Genomic DNA, 17,175 nt, shown 5'->3' with positions numbered 1-17,175 from the left:
GGACATTAAATTTCAAATTGTTGCTGGGTAGAAGAGAAGGCCTGTGACATGGGGTTGCCAGGCCTCTGTCTGGAAAGACATTTTTGCATATTAACATACAGTGCGTGGAACAAAGGAGCTATCCCCTGCTCCAATACAATCCACAAACAGACGTGGTCAAATCAGTTAACCACATGACTAACCTGCTTGGCAGTCTGGGTATTTTTTCTGAATTGTACAGTTTTGAACTGAGACCCGGCAGAAAGCTGAATGTCCTGGACTTAAGAAGACCTCCTGTCTGCCTGTCTGCTCCCATCTCTTTCTCATGGAACTCCAAAACCGACTGAAGACACATGAACCCCAAGAGAGAGAAGTCTCCTACAATGAATAAGATTTAAGAAGAATACTGGGCCCCAAGGAAAAGCAAGACTACCTACAATCAAGGACTCTACAGTGAGCCTGAAGACCCATAACACAAACTCTTCAGATATTGCCTCAAACCTTTCCACTTTATTTCTTCTGCTCTTTTCTGTCTCTATTTGCATGTGTGTTATCGCATATGCATGCTCGCGTGGGTGTGTCATGTATCCATGGGCGTCAACTGAAATAGAGTCATAGAGTCGTACAGCATAGAATCAGACCCTTCGTCCCACCACATCCATGCCAACCATAATGCCTATCTGTACTAATCCCACCTGCTTGCATTAATTCCATATCCCCCTATGCATTGCTCATTCAAGTACCTGTCCAGATGCCTCTTAAATGTCGCTACTGTTCCTGCCTCCACCACTTCCTCAGGCAGCTCATTCCAAGTACCCATTATTCTTTGTGTGAAAAATTTACCCCTTTGATCCCCTTTAAACCTCCTCCCTCTCACCTTAAATCTATGCCCTCTAGTTTTAGTCACCCCTACCATGGGAAACAGACTCTGGCTATCTACCCTATCTATGCCTCTCATAATTTTATATACCTCTATCATGTCCCCTCTCAGCCTCCTTCACTCCAGGGAAAACAGATCCAGCCTATCTAATCTCTCTTTATAACTCAAGCCCTCCAAACCAAGCAACATCCTTGTGAATCTTTACTGAACCCTCTCTAGCTTAATCACATCTTTCCTGTAGTGCGGCGACCAGAACTGCACACAGTACTCCAAGTGTGGCCTAACCAACATTATGTACCACTGTAACATGACGTCCCAACTCTTGTACTCAGTGCCTCGGCCAATGAAGGCAAGCATGCCATGCCCCTTCTTCACCACTCTGTCTCCCTGTGTTGCCACTTTCAGGGAACTATGTACTTGCACCCCAAGGTTTCTCTGCTCAACAACACTCCCCAGGGGCCTGCCATTCACTGTATATGTCCTGCCCTGGTTTAACTTCCCAAAATGCATCACTTCGCACTTGTCTGCATTAAATTCCATTTGCTAATCCCTTGCCCATTTTCCCAGTTGATCTATACCCTGTTGTAACCTTAGACAACCTTCTTCACTGTCTACTATACCACCAATTTTGGTGTCATCTGCAAACTTACTAATCATGCCCCCTATATTCACATCCAAGTCATTAATATATATGACAAACAACAGAGGGCCCAGCACCGATCCTGCGGCACACCACTGGTCACAGGCCTCCAATCTGAAAAACAACCCTCCACTACCACCCTCTGCCTCCTATCACCAAGCCAATATTGTATGCAATTTGCTAGCTCACCCTGGATCCCATGTGTTCGAACCTTCCGGACCAACCTACCATGCGGGACCTTGTCAAAGGCCTTACTAAAGTCCATGGAGACAACGTCCACCGCCCTGCCCTCGTCAATCCTCTTGGTCACCTCCTCAAAAATCTCAATCAAATTCATGAGACATGATTTCCCACGCACAAAGCCATGCTGACTATCCCTAATCAGACCTTGCCTTTCCAAACGCATATAAATCCTGTCTCTCAAGATCCCCTTCCAATAACTTCCAATGTTTCAGTGCTGTATCTCTAATCTAATCTAAACTTTCCCACCACTGATGTAAGGCTCACCGGTCTGTAGTTCCCTGGCTTATCCCTGCTGCCCTTCTTAAATAAAGGCACAACATTAGCTATCCTCCAGTCTTCCGGTACCTCACCCGTGGCTAATGATGATACAAAAATCTCTGCCAGGGCCCCAGAAATCTCCACCCTTGCTTCCCATAGCATCCTAGGATACATCTGGTCAGGCCCTGGGAATTTATCCACCTTAATACGCTTCAAAACCTCCAACACCTCCTCCTTTGTAATGTTGATATGTTCCAGGATATCGCTGTTCCCTCCCTTGAACTCACTAGCTTCCATGACCTTCTCCATGGTAAATACAGACGAGAAGTATTCATTTAAGACCTCGCCCATTTCCCATGGCTCCATACATGGATTACCACACTGATCCTTAAGGGGACCTACTCTCTCTATAGCTACCTTTTTACTCTTAATATACTTATAGAATCTTTTAGGATTCTCCTTTATCATATCTGCCAGGGAAATCTCATGGCCCCTTTTCACCCTCCTAATTTCCTTCTTAAGTGTACTCCTACGTCCCTTATACTCCTCGAGGGACTCGCTTGATCCCAGCTGCCTATACCTGACATATGCTTTCTTCTTTGTCCTGACCAGACCCTCAATATCCCTCGTCAACCAAGGTTCCCTAAACTTGCCAGCCTTGCCCTTCAATCTAACAGGAACATGCCGGCCCTGAACTCTTCCTATCTCACTTTTAAAAGCCTCCCACTTGCCAGACATCCCTTTACCTGTAAACAGCCTCTCCCATTCAACTTTTGAGAGTTCCTGTCTGATGCCATCGAAATTAGCCTTCCCCCAATTTAGGACTTCAACCTGAGTACCAGTCCTATCCTTTTCCATAACTATCTTGAAGCTAATAGAGTTATGGTCACTGGTCCCCACTGACACATCAACCACCTGCCCAGCCTCATTTCCTAAGAGTTTAAGTTTAAATTTAATCAATTTCACTTTTCTTCTTTAAACTTGAGAACGCCTGTTGTGCTGGTTTCTTTGGAATTGGAAACTGGTGAACAAGGATTCACCAAGGGGGAGCTAAAAACACGGTGTGTTTAAAATTAAACCCTGTTACAGTAAGACCAGGTGAAGGCAGAAAGGGAACGCTAGACCTCTTTCTCACCTGGTTGTAACAGTTTACTTTCAAGCACATCATGGGTTTAAATTGCTTTGAACCAGTTTTTGGGCACTGAGTGTGCAGCAGACACACAGAACTCCCCATCATATGGACACAAGTGATTTGCGAACTTGGTCCAGAGTCTCATTTAAGTTAACTAGACAAGCTGCCAGCTCTACTAGCATAACCGATTTGCAGCTCTCTTCATATGGCATGGAAAAATCAGACACCCCAGACACCATTTAATGGCAGCATGCACCTCTTATAGGGGAGGCAAACAGTGGCTGATGTCAAATCAGTTCTAGTTTAAAGAAGGTAAAGATGACAGGGAGAGGAGAAGCTGCAAGTAAACTCCACTTTTTTTGACTACATAGAGGTGCTGGAGGAGAAAGTTAGAATGGGAGAAAACTCTCAAGGTAAATTGGATGATATGTTTGGTCCGAGATGGTAGAGCGGGTGAGTGCCAGGAACATCAGCCCAAGGACCTGACTACAATTAAATAAAATGTAATGACTTGACAAGGGTTGATATGGTAAGACTCCTAACTCAAGCGTCTCATTACTCCCTGCTTTACCTCTGCAATACCTGGAGCAACTGTTTTACCTCTGCAATTCCTATCGCTGTTGTCCAATCGGTGCAGCACACCTCTGTCCACCTCCTTCTGCTATTTCACTTTGCACCTACAATTGCCCTCAGTATTATTTCCCTCACTTCATCACACCTCTGCCACCTTTTACACACCTGCAGCACTATTCTACTCTGGCATGCATTGCCTCAAAACAATTCACTAAGCTACCATTAACATATTCCCTTCATTCTTGAAAGCCAAGCTCTCTCTCAATGCCAGGAGCAGACAGGCACAAAAGGAGGAAGAGCTTCCATATACAACCTGTCCCATTAGAGGACAGCATCATGGATATTATAGGCAGGGTGTAAGTTAGGAGCATCACAATTTGTGAAGCTGGAGGACAAGTCCCACAAAGTTTTTGGCTGTCTTTACCTTCTTTCTTTTCCCATTAAAATCTCACCCTCACATACTCTGAATGAAAAAGTGCTACTGCTGTCATCTGTTTCTGATTATCCTTGATACTAAATGCTAACCCTCGTCCCCTTGGAGGAGGACAGGGCAAAAAAGTACGATGACCTTCACTGCCACATGCTCTGGTGCTGGGTTCCAATTTTCTATGCAAAAGGTAGCATAGACTGTCTGCCTATTGAACCAGAGACAATTTACACACTGTTCCTCTAAGGTTGAGGCATGATGTACTGTTTCAGAAGAGGGGCACATTATAAGACTTCCTTTACCCTTTCATACTTCATCCTCTTCTTGCAGCCTCTGCAAGTCTTTGCTGCCTTCCTTGCTGCAGCTGATCCTCAACCTGTGACAGACTTCAGCACCGCCAAATGCTTCTTCTCCAGACATATTAAACTGACAACCACCAACCACATCAGGATGCCTTTAAATAACTTTGCTGCAGCCTGTCCCCACCCTGATATCCTGGGTGGGCTTAGGAAGCAACCTATCAGGTGCTGCCAGACACCAATTTCTTAAAAGGGCCCTGAATCAGACACAGGATCCATTATTAGCATAATTTAATGCCTTTATTACTTCGAAAGGTGGATTCCAGGGATGTTTAACAAACACTCGACCCAATCTGGCATCAGTCACATTTCTAGCAAAGATCAAATGCGGGACTCAGCCAAATTTATTGTGCTAATGTCAATTTTAGGCCTGATAAATGGGCAAAACACAATCCCCTTTAGCTCTGAACACTTTTATTGATGGGTTTCTGTCACAAGAGACTCAGTTTAATGACTGACCTATGGTATATGCAGAGTATTACATAGAATCTACATTCAGCCCAACTGGTGTTCATACTCCACAGAAGCCTCCTGCCACCTTACTTCATCTGACACTATCAGCCACTGATGGTATATTACTGATAATAAACTATCTCATTCAGAACAACATAACATCTGGTAGGATAACCAATGCCACATTGTGATTTTTCAGACAGTTTTCTGCATTGTATGAGAATGGTTTCACAAACTGAACCAGTTTCTATTTAAATTTAAGTTCAAATCTAATAAAACCTTGAAAGTCAACATCTTTTCACAAACCCTTTAAAATGCTTTTGCGTTTTTCAATAAAAATGTTATGGTATTTGAAGAACAAAAGGAAACAACTTAAATTCACTGACATTTACACCAAACTCAGCAAGAAAACTAATTGATGGGAATGCCAACTGGTGAATCAGTCAGTGAAAATGGCTGAATGAAATGGAGTGTAAATTGAGCAATCTGCCAGTCAGAACACAACTCCCTACAAAGCAGAGCAAAGTACAGAACAATAGAAAACAGTCAGGCCATTGAACTCACTCCTTTCAATAGATAATATTCAACCTGCATGGTCATGGATTCTCTCCCCCCACTTTATTTGATCTCTTCAGAGAAGTGAATAATTGCAGGAGATAAAGCTGTCAAGCTGATAAAAATAATGTATTTCCCCCTTACTCCAAGATCTCAATTTGGCATTCCCATTTACATTCTTCAACCTTGAGCAGTTGCATTTTACAGGTAACATAACGATGCTGCCAGAAGGTGGGGACCTTCTCTTATGTAGTGTATCTAATCAGCTCAATTTATTGTTGTAGGATCGAGTCCTGTTTCCTCAACAACTATTTGCCCAGTTTTTCTAAAGGAGTTAATCGACATATGGGATCTGTTCTTCATAGCGATTCTTCAGAGTGATTCTGTGCAAAATTGCTCGAAGTGAGGGAAGACATTCTAACCTTACTCAAGGCTATAGACTTTGTATTCATGTCCTTAAATTGTGTAATCATACTTTAATTTAAATAACCTGCTCAGATCTGTAATCTATGCCTTTCAACCATTATTTTCTTTCTTCGTGAAAACAAGCTCAGTTCAGTATTTCTCCTAATAAATTAGTTTTAAATAACAGAGACATCCTTTTTACTCTACAGTGTATGAAACCTACCCAGTTGTTAGGACTCTTTCTCTGGGTTTCAGCTCCACAACCTTCTGCCTTATAACATAAGCTCATTATGTAGGCTGGCACTCCAGTTTGATACTGAGGGAGAGCAACACTGTCTGAGAATGCAGCCTTTGGATGAGATGTTAAATTGTCCCATCAGGCACATCTGTCTGTTCTGATAATTCCAATAAATGTTAAAGATCACATGGCACTTTGTCCTGATAAACAGAGATCAACACCATCCTGACCAGCATTAGTCTCTCAATTGACACCATGGAAAACTTGATTAACTGGTCATTCATTGCTTCGCTATTTGTGGGATGATGTTGCAGGAAAGCTGTTGTATTTGCCTACAGAACAGAACAGTCATTGAATTTCAAAGTAATTTGTATGTGAAGTTCTCTGAAATGTTTTAATCTGATCTGGCAAATATATTTTATTGTAACAACATTTGTCTGAACGTTATTACAAAATTAAATTATATATACAAGTCACACACAATTGAAACAACTTGATTTCATTCCCCATTATATTGTGGTTGGACATAGCATTTTCTAGAGGCTTCCTGGCGATCTGCATGGGTATTGGCTGAAGCTAAAAGCTGTGCAGAGTTCATATGCCTTTTAAAACCTGTATCACTGATTGTAGAAAAGTATTTCTGAACAATACAACATGGCACCAAAATAAGAATTTTATTACAAAGTAAATGAATATGTATTCATACATAAAATGCCTATAGAAATTCACAATGTTGTAAGAACATTGCTTTTTAAATTTCAGTATTACTGTACAAGTCAGTGCAAAATGAAAATGCCAACTAAGTAACTGTAAAGCAAGAATTATGAGGTAGATAAATGTTAATGTTATGGAAGAACAGGTTGGAACAATAATACATACACCTTTTATATATTTACAGATCTCACTCGACACTCTGCATTTTGAAGGGTTCCTGAAAAAATGTTGACTTTCAAGGTTTTATTAAATTTGAACTTAAATTTAAATTTAAATAGAAACTGCTTCATTTTGTGAAACCATTCTCATACAATCCAGAAAACTGTGGCTGGAATTTTACGCCCCCCACCAGAGCAGGCTGGAGGCGGGAGGGGTGTAAAATTGTGTGGTAGGTGAAGGGTGCCCTTCCCGCTACAATTTTACGAGCAATGGGAGAGGTGATAAATGGCCCACCTGCCCCAGGCCAATTGAGGCCCTTAAGCAGCCAACTAATTGCCACTTTATAGCCTCCTCCTGCCCCTGCTGGTATATTACCAGTGGCGGACGGGCACTTTGTCAGCTGTGGAGGCTGCCCAGTAATACCAGGCAGCCTCCTTGCGGGTCTGGGGGGGGCCCTCTTGATCGGACACACTGTGCCCAATGGAGGGCCCCCCTGCAGCTTCTGCTGCCCCCACTAGTGCACCTCCCACCGCCATCCTGATTGACTCCCACCCCCTTTGCCAGGTCCCAGCCAATTGTCCCTGGTAAGGCTCAAAACCCCACTTACCATTTTCAGCGCTGGCATCCATGATCCTCCTGAAGCTGGGTGCAGTCCCAGCAGTGGCCACTGCTTCTGGTGGCGCTTCTGGGACTGAGGAGCTGCCAGCCCCTGATTGGCCACATGTCCTGGAGACAGAACTTTCTGCCTCAAAGGAGCAAAAGTCCCTCCAATGGCCAATTAAGGGCCTGGGCCATGGAAAACCTCTGTGTGGCTCCCAGACCCAGCAGAGGCGGGCTTGCCTCTGAGTTTTAACCCAATGGGCGGGGCCTCCGACCCGACGTAAAATTCCGGCCTGTCTTAAAAATCAAAATGTGATCGCAGGAGGGAGAATGTAAATCCTTATGTCAGTGGACATCAAATACTATTTAAATTGAGAGATACTACAGAATGCTACAGTACAGAGGGATCTGAGTATCCTTGTGCATGAAAAACAAAACGTTAGCATGCAGATACAGCAAGTAGTTCGGAAGGCAAATGGAATGCTGACTTTTATTGTAAGGGGCTTGGAGTATAAAAGTAGAAAAGTCTTGCTACTACTGTACAGGGCATTGGTGAGAGCACAAGTGGAAGCCTGTTTATAGTTTTGGTCGCCTGTTTTAAGGAGGGATATACTTGCAGTGGAGGCAGTTCAAAGAAGGTTTCACTAGGCTGATTCCTGGGATGAAGGGGTTATCTTATGAGGAAAGGTTGAGCAGGTTGGGCCTATACTCATTGGAGTTTTGAAGAATGAGAGGCGATCTTATTGAAAAACATAATATTCTGAGGGCACTTGGCTGGGTAGATGCTGAGAGGATGTTTCCCCTCATGGGGGAATCTAGAATTCGAGGGCATAGTTTCAGAATCAGAGATTGTCCATTTAAGATGGAATTGAGGAAGAATTTCTTCTCTCAGAGGGTAATGAATCTTTGGAATTCTCTAACCCAGAGAACTGTGAAGACTGGGTCATTGAATATATTCAGGGCTGAGCTAGACAGATTTTTGACCTACAAGGGAGTAAAGAGTTATGGGGATTAGGCAGGAAAGTGGAGTTGAGGCCAAGATCTGATCAGCCATGATCTTATTGAATGCTGGAGCAGGCTCGAGGGTCCATATGTCCTACGCCTGCTCCTAATTCTTATGTTCTTATATGGAGGATACTTCCCCAGTAGAGATAGCCTACGGTTGCCTGACTATAAACTTCAGAATCTATTCCCTTTAAAATACTTTGTCATACCTAATTAATCACTCTATTGTCCAACTTTAAGCCAAACAAAAGAAAATCCAACCATTAGATCAGAATAGCTTGCTGTTGCACTGACCCTAAGAACATTAAAGTAGAAGAATCATCTTTGAAGGTATAAGGATGAGAGTTCTGAGTAGCCTCATGGGTATGACCCTGCTGAGAGGATGACATTCTTTTCTTTTTTGGTATGTGATTATCTTTCCTTCTTGCCTTTGCTGCTCCAAATTGCACAATCGCACACAAGGGCCCCGTACTTTATATGCAGCTATGGCTGTGAAATATTTTGGACTATTCACAAACCAAGAGCTTCAAACATCAGAAAGCTAATAGTGAAGCTTTTCAAAAACAACTGATATGTAACCAGAGTATTTTAAGGATACATGAAAGAACTTGAACAAATGTTATAGTGTTTAGATAACATGCATGTAGCTGTGACTGTAATATCTGAAATCATAGAACATAGGATTGATAAAAACAAGGCACCACTAGCTAGAGGCATTGGAGTTTAAAATGGTGTCAGTTTAGAGTATGGCATCCACCTGTTATTTTGATGTATTTTTGTGTTGGTGTGCAGCTTTCTTTTTTGTCAACAAACATCTTTTTCTTGTCCAGTTTCATTATGCATTTGATAACCATTGAACATTGAAACTAGTTAAAAAACGTTGCTGAATTTTGGTGTAATGCTCCCACCATGCCAACCGGCCTCAGTAGTAGCCATTTAGTTTTCTGCTTCGGAACCATACTTCACAATTTGATGTGCATGTAAAGCCTGTGTGCAAGATGTAGATTTTTGCTATGTGTCTATTGCAGTTGCCACTTTTCTGTTTCTCTGTGTGGGTAGCAGATGGGGATTGGGCGGCACAGTGGTGCAGTGGTTAGCACCACAGCCTCACAGTTCCAGTGACCCGGGTTCGGTTCTAGGTATTGCCTGTGCGGAGTTTGCAAGTTCTCCCTGTGACCGTGTGGGTTTCCGCCGGGTGCTCCGGTTTCCTCCCACCACCAAAGACTTGCAGGTTGATAGGTAAATTGGCCATTGTAAATTGTCCCTAGTGTAGGTAGGTGGTAGGGAATATGGGATTAATGTAGGAGGGGATGTGGTAGGGAATATGGGGTTAATGTAGGATTAGTATAAATGGGTGGTTGATAACAGGCACAGACTCAGTGGACCAAAGGGCCTGTTTCAGTGCTGTATCTCTCTATGACTCTATGACACTTGCATGGGACAAGTTGAAGTGGGGAGTGCTTTCAGTAGTTAGGATGTTATTGATCAATTGTCATTTTGGAATCAGAAGAAGTACTTGCACTGTTGTGGTCGTCGATGATTTTAATGGAAAATGGTAGCTTTTTTTTTGTCCACATAAAAACTCCTGGAAAATCCAACAGAAGTGCTCATCTGTTCCAATGTAGATGATTAAAGGAAAATTGGATAAACATTTGAAACAGAGAAAAATACAGGGTTAGTGTCATAGAGTAGGTCAGCAGTCTTGGTTTTGCAGTGCTTTAGCAAAGAGCCAGCGCAGGCACAATTGTCCGAAAGGCATGCAACTGTAATTTTCTATCGTTCTGAACTCTCTAGAGGTTTAAAAAAGAGCAACATATTTTGGACTAAGCAGCAACATACAGGTACAATTAGAAGGAGAAACCAGGTTGATACAACTGTTTTTGTTCTTAAGTTTAAAAGAAGACTTCAATATGAAGTGTGTTGATAGTGTACACAGGAAGTCCAACTTGCAGCAGTATGGAATAATAGAAAGTTGGTTTGCAAGCATAATTCCCCATACAGCTATGTTATTGATGTGAGCTGTGCTAAGCAAAGCCAGGCAGTTCCCCGGAAGTTGTTGGTTGGGAAAAATAACTTGGGGGACGTTGTCACCAGTTCTCACTAGTGTACCATAAACCTCTAGCCAGCTCAAGGGTAGCATTTAGTGGAGTCCTTGCAGCTGATTGCCCAATGTCTAGTGCATGGGAGACCTGAAAGAAGGAAAAGAGAAAATAACCTGGAAACATAAGGGATGAGAACAGAAATACATACTTAAAAATCCAAACAGCAAGCAATTTAACATGGAAGTTAAGTATTTCATTTTCAGAAAGAAGGAAGAAATGAAAGAATGAGTAAAATCCCACAAGTAAGAAAATACATCTCAGGAAATGGAAAAAAAAATGCATTGATAAAGTTGGAGGCTCATGGCATTGTCTGAAAAGGGAGCAATTACTGGGAGTTACATTGAACACTCAGACAGAGCGGCAAATCAAAGAAATTGTGATTTTAATACAAAGTGTTCTTAGGAACCATTTTAATCTTCTCAGTGAGGTATCTAAGCCAAGCAGGCATTTCAGCAATGTGCATACAATACCTATGGCTCCCTTTATATTCTTTCACAATTACAAGGTTGAAGATTTAAGCCCCACTTGAGAGATCTGAGCATGTAATCTTGGCTGACATGTTAGTGCAAGACTGAAGCAGTGCAGAATTGTCAGAGGTGCTGTCTTTTGGGTGAGAGATAAACTAGGTCCTGTCTCCTTTCTCAGGTGGATGTAAAAGAACCTATGATACTCTGAAAAAGCCTGGGGAATTCTCCTGATATCCTGGCCAACATTTCTCCTGAAAAAAATAACTGGTCATTTATCTCATTGATCTTTGAGGGACCTTGCTAGATGGCATTTTTCTCTACTTAAAATAGTGACTGCATTCAAATGCACTTCATTAGCTTTGAAGCACTTTGGGATATCCTGAGGATGTAAAAGGTGCTATATAAATGCAAATTCTTCCCATCTTTCCCATTAGAATTAAGTAGGAATTAAAACTGAGTATTTATTGAAAAGCATTTTTTTTTTACATTCCATGATGTGGCTTTGTGTTTTGTCATTGTTAACATCCCTAAAAGGAAGAATACTTTGATGCGTTTTTGATATTTAATTCATACACTATATTCTTTGTGATCCCACATTTTGTGACAGTGCTTTACTGAATTCTCGTAACAAGTATTGTGGAAAAGTTGAGAGGCAAGATACAGCTGCTGGCACAAGAGAGAAATGATTGAATTAAAAGCCTTTAATGAGGTTGGGATTAGTTAGTTTAGGATCATTGAACAACAGTGCCCAGTCTGCAATAATGTTACTGTGTCTAAGATTATTAAATATCCATAGTCTATCAAGTAAAGCTTTTTGCAATTAAAAATGAATGCTTTTTCCCTCACTGGAGTACATTAACTACTCAGTCAGAACTCATGATTCTATTTATCTATATGGGGTAACTTGCAGTTTAATTTATGGTTTTGATTTTCAGCACTGTAAACCTCCAAAATAATTACAACCAGTATTCAATCTACTCCTCAAGATTACATCCATAAATTTGCCACATTCACATGTGTTGCTGTACCACAGAGTTATAATCTGCTGTAGGAGGCTAAAGCATAATGAACTGCTTTTCTTTCCACGCAGTGATTGAGAGCCAACTTGGAACACAGGCTGCCAAATTCAGCTCCGCCGTGCCACTATGGAAGCCAGGAGAGGTGAAACTGCCAGCTGTACTGCTTCCAGCCACTTCCAGCACGTCCCACGCAACGCACAATGCTTGTAAGGGCAGTAGCATGGGTATAATGCGTGTGCACCGGAAGCACGCGGAGTGGGCAGATTGTCATAATTCATTGACATCGTTCCGCATCAAATGCTGATTTGGTGCCCAATCTGCATTTTGACCTCGTAATGTCCTATCATATACATTCCCAGCTGAATGTGTGTTCAGCTACACGGGGGACATCCCACTAAGGTTATTTAAACGGGTCAGCATGGGACTTTTATACAAGGTGCTTTTGACATTCATTTGCAGTTGCAGAATGAGTGGAAATACTGTGTTCAGTGTTGTTGGAGGAGTTCTGCAAAGGTGTTTGCATGAGAAGGGAGTGGAACTGGACTTCTACAAGGAGAACTTTGAAGACCTGTCAGCGGAAAGCATTTTAGCACTAATGTGGGCGATAGCTGCAGTCCTTCTTTGGCTGCAGCATGACATAGATATGGAGCACAGCCAGCCAATGGTTCAGCTGCCTGGACTGCTCAGCAGAAGCTCTCCAATACTCACCTAAACCTGTCTCCAAATTTGTGATGATTTGCTGCATCCTCCACAATCTTGCTCTCATTAGGGTGCAGTCCTTATCACCAAGCCTGCAGTGGGCACCCCAGCAGGAAGAAAAGGAAGAGGAGGAGGAAGAGAGGAGGCATCTGGGACCCCGGAACTCTGGATGTGGGTGGCTAATCAGTCTCTGATTCTCCTAAAATCTCATCACAGCTGCACCACAATTCCCCACCTTTCCATTCCTGTGCTACGGACAATCACAGCATCCTCTTGTCCAAAAGGACGAATGACACCACAAAAAAAAACTTTCCGTAACAACTTTTTCTGACAACACTTCCAATAATATGTACAAAATTGAACTATTTACACTTGTACATTTCTTTAGTGCCTGTTTTGTGAGTGCCTTTTCCTGTCCTATTTCTCCTATATAGTGTTACCTCAGTGGCTGCAGCATGGCGAGTGGAAGGCTGCTGACCTTCACTTGGAGAGACTGCAGATGGCCTTGCAGGGCACCCTCAAGCAGCTCTGGGCCTTAAGGGCCCTACTTTGGACTGCACCACATCGTCATGGGCAACAGCAGTCAGGCCTGACTGGTTGACAGGCAACTACAAGGGTACTAGCGGAGTGGCAATGGTGGGAGCATGAATGCTGTCATCCTGAGAGAGGGCAGAAGGTTCGTGCACCCAGGACAGCTGCCAATCCATGGGGTGGTGCCTCAGCAATCATTGTAATCTGTTAGAAGACAGATTGCAGGACTGGTGTTAGAGCCCCTTTAAGCACTGGTATCCGCAGCCATGATGGCAGCTTTTTGAGCTTGCATGGCAACAAGCATAGTTCTGTTAACCTCAATCTGAATTTCCAGAACAGAACTGAGACATTGGGTGGCTTCTGCCTCTGTTGCAATTGTTATGACCCGGTGAGAAAGAAGTCTATGGTTCCCTTTCAGCCTTCACCTGGTCTTATTGTAACAGGGTTTAATTTTAAACACACCGTGTTTTTAGCTCCCCCTTGGTGAATCTTTGTTCACCACTTCCTAATTATAAGGCAAAGAAACCAGCACAAACAGGCTTTCTTAGGTTTAAATAAGAAAAGTTGAAATTTATTAAACTTAAACTCTAATTCGGTTAATGCCTACGGATACACGCCGCAGCCCACGTTAGCATGCATACGCGATACACAGATGCAAATAGAGACAGAAAAGAGCAGAAGAAAAATAAAATGGAAAGATTTGAGGCAATATCTGAAGAGTTGTTGCTATGATTCTTCGAGCTCACTGTAGTGTCCTTGATTGCAGGTAGATCTTGCTTTTCATTGGGGCCCAGTATTCTTCTTAAACCTTGTTAGCTGTAGGAGAGTTTTCTCTCTTGGTGTTCATGTGTCTTCAGTGGATTCAGAGGCTTGTGAGAAAGAGATGGGAGCAGACAGGGGAGAGAGATCTTCTCAGTCCAGGAGCAAAACAGTTTTCTGCCCAAACTGTTTGCACAAATTCAAAAAACTCAAGTTGCCCAGCAGATTAGTCACGTGACTAGCTGGTTTGACCATGTCCATTTGTGTATTCGGCCAACTTAGCAGTCAACCTGGAATGCGAGCTCCCCCACCTTCAATGTTTGGTGATCAAAATACCATTGTGGGTTGAATGTCAGATTAGATTAGAGATACAGCACTGAAACAGGCCCTTCGGCCCACCGAGTCTGTGCCGAGCATCAACCACCCATTTATACTAATCCTACACTAATCCCATATTCCGACCAAACATCCCCACCTGTCCCTATATTTCCCTACCACCTACCTACACTAGTGACAATTTATAATGGCCAATTTACCTATCAACCTGCAAGTCTTTTGGCTTGTGGGAGGAAACCGGAGCACCCGGAGAAAACCCACACAGACACAGGGAGAACTTGCAAACTCCACACAGGCAGTACCCGGAATCGAACCCGGGTCCCTGGAGCTGTGAGGCTGCGGTGCTAACCACTGCGCCACTGTGCCGCCCTGGGACTGTCTGTTAATATGCAAATGTCTTTTCCAGCCATGGCTGATCTGGTCAACAAGTCCTCCCCTCACTCCAGTAACAGTTTAAAATTAATGTTCATGACAAACTTAATGTGCCTCAATCTTGGCAGGTGTGGGCCTAGCATGACACAATATAGGCATTTATGGCACAGAAGGAGCCCATTCCACCCATCGAGTCCATGCTGGCTCTCCACGGAGCTATCCAGTTCGTCCCACTCCCCCACTTGATCCCTGTAGCCCTGCAAGTTTATTTCCTTCAAGTGGCCATCTAATTTCCTTTTGAAGACATTGATTGGCTCTGCTTCCACCACCCTTGGGAGCAACGAGTTCCAGGCCATTACCAACCGCTACGTAAAAAAATTCTTCCTTATATTCCCCCATGCTCTACTGTATCTAATAGTTTAGCTGTTAATAAACCTCTTTGAGATCTTTAGCAAACTGGGCTCCACGCATCTCATTTATGTTGCATAAGACAACATAAAGAACACATTACATAGTGGCAGCTGTGGTGAAAAGACAAAGTCTAAGTTGAAGGCCACGGGTTAAACAGTCATGAAAATGACCCTCTTGCCCAAAACCTTCAATCTCTGTCCCCTAGTCCTTGTACCATTAGCTAATGGAATGGTTTTTCCTTGTCTAATTTATCTAAGCCTGTCATAATCTTATACACCACTATCAAATCTCCCCCCTATTGTGTGATCGCCTTAAGAGTGATGTCCCTTTAAGATCTCAGTATGCTAATGAACTAAGTACCAGGATGCAGTCATGTGACTACAAGCCAGAGTCACTCTGCAACTGTAACACTCAGATGAAGGTTCTGTAAATAGTTTGCTCTGTACTGTATCTAATAGTTTAGCTGTTAGTAAACCTGTTTGAGATCGTCAGCAAACTGGACTCCACGCATCTCATTTAAGTTGCATAAGGCAACATAAAGAACATACTACACCCTCAATCTCCTTTGTTCGAAGGAGAAGCTTCTAATAGAATCTGAGACATCAGTCATCGGACACTGTATCATGACTGGGTCCACAATTGCCGTCATGAAGTTAGCTCACACTTCCACATTTTAAAGGATGGGCTCCAAGCTCTGCATGAAGCTTTGTATTATGTTGTAGTTGGAGTCCTCCATGCTCCTTGACAGTGATAAAAGGCTCTGTGGCAGGTCTGCCAATGCACCAAGCAACTCTGTGCATACCCATCAGTGTTCTCATGTACACATCCTGATTGAAATCCTCATCTGAGTCCTCTGCAGCATAGCCCATGTGTGTCCTCCCCTCCTGGGAGCTGGCACATGCACTATCCTTCTCATGACCTGGCTGTAGCTCCCTCATGCCCATTGACTCACCAACCAGAATCTTATGGGCATGGCGCCCACATAGGCGGATGGCAGGGCTGTGGGGGCGGTTTTACTGGCGTTCTGCCTCTCTGAGCTGCTGGCCCAATCAGAGGGCCAATAGCTCTGCAGCCTCGGCAGCACCACTGTTAGACGTGGCTGTTTCTGAGGCTGTTGGGAGAAAGAAGGGGCACCTCCATGTTGAGGCACCCTCGAAGGGCCAGTAAGGTCAATGATGGATGTGCCAGGGGCAGGTAGACAAGCCCCAGAGATTGATGGGGTGAACCCTCCAGAGGCGGCATCAGAGCCGCAGGGGCGGCCACTGCCATGGGGTGTGAGGGTGGGGGGAGGACCCTCCTTGGGCTATGGAGTCTCGAGAAAGAAAGGCCCCCACCCAGAAGCTGCTGGGAAGTTGCCTCTTTGCAGCTGGCAGACTTCCAGCGGCAGGGGCCCATTCCGAGGGTAGTAAAATCTTGCTGGCCTGGTAAAATGGCCCTTCATAATGAGGCTGCACTGGCTGGCCAGGCAGCAGAACATGGGTATGTAAAAGTAGAAGGGAAGGATTGAGGTGAGGTAAAATAAGAGTTCCATAGTCAAAACATTTGCAACTTGCACTTCCTGCCAGAGTGTGAAGTGGGATTTGAGAAATTGAAGAAGGCAGGAACATAGGGTCATTCTGAATTTTCTCAGCAATGCCTGATGTAATGTCACTGCCGGCCATATAATACAGAGAACAGTTTCCTCCAACAGGCTCAGGAGATGCAGGCATGCCTCTACCTTGCAGATTCTCCACATGCTCCCGCTTCTTATATACAACCTTGTCCTGTAAGGCAGAGAGAATAGTGTCAGTGAATGTATTGCAATATGTTAGGATGATGTTCCTGTTACAGCTGAATAGCTGAAAGTTTGTGGAAGCTGT

At 43.5% G+C, this 17,175-nt stretch overlaps 1 protein-coding gene across 10 annotated transcripts in view; it reads left to right on the top strand.

Moving 5' to 3' along the window:
- LOC137383840 (synaptotagmin-B) overlaps positions 1-17,175 on the top strand; it is a 691,314-nt gene that overhangs the window by 515,924 nt on the left and 158,215 nt on the right. Inside the window, exon 2 of one of the 10 annotated variants that reach the window (XM_068057132.1) lies at positions 7,041-7,096. The exons of the other annotated variants lie outside the window; for them this stretch is intronic. The gene's annotated coding sequence lies outside the window, so the exon portion shown is untranslated. The remainder of the gene's footprint in view (positions 1-7,040; positions 7,097-17,175) is intronic. 10 annotated transcript variants of the gene reach the window in all.

The sequence above is a fragment of the Heterodontus francisci genome, chromosome 25, assembly GCF_036365525.1.
Source record: "Heterodontus francisci isolate sHetFra1 chromosome 25, sHetFra1.hap1, whole genome shotgun sequence".
NCBI classification, from domain to species: domain Eukaryota; kingdom Metazoa; phylum Chordata; class Chondrichthyes; order Heterodontiformes; family Heterodontidae; genus Heterodontus; species Heterodontus francisci.
This window is presented reverse-complemented; position numbering and strand designations above follow the sequence as displayed.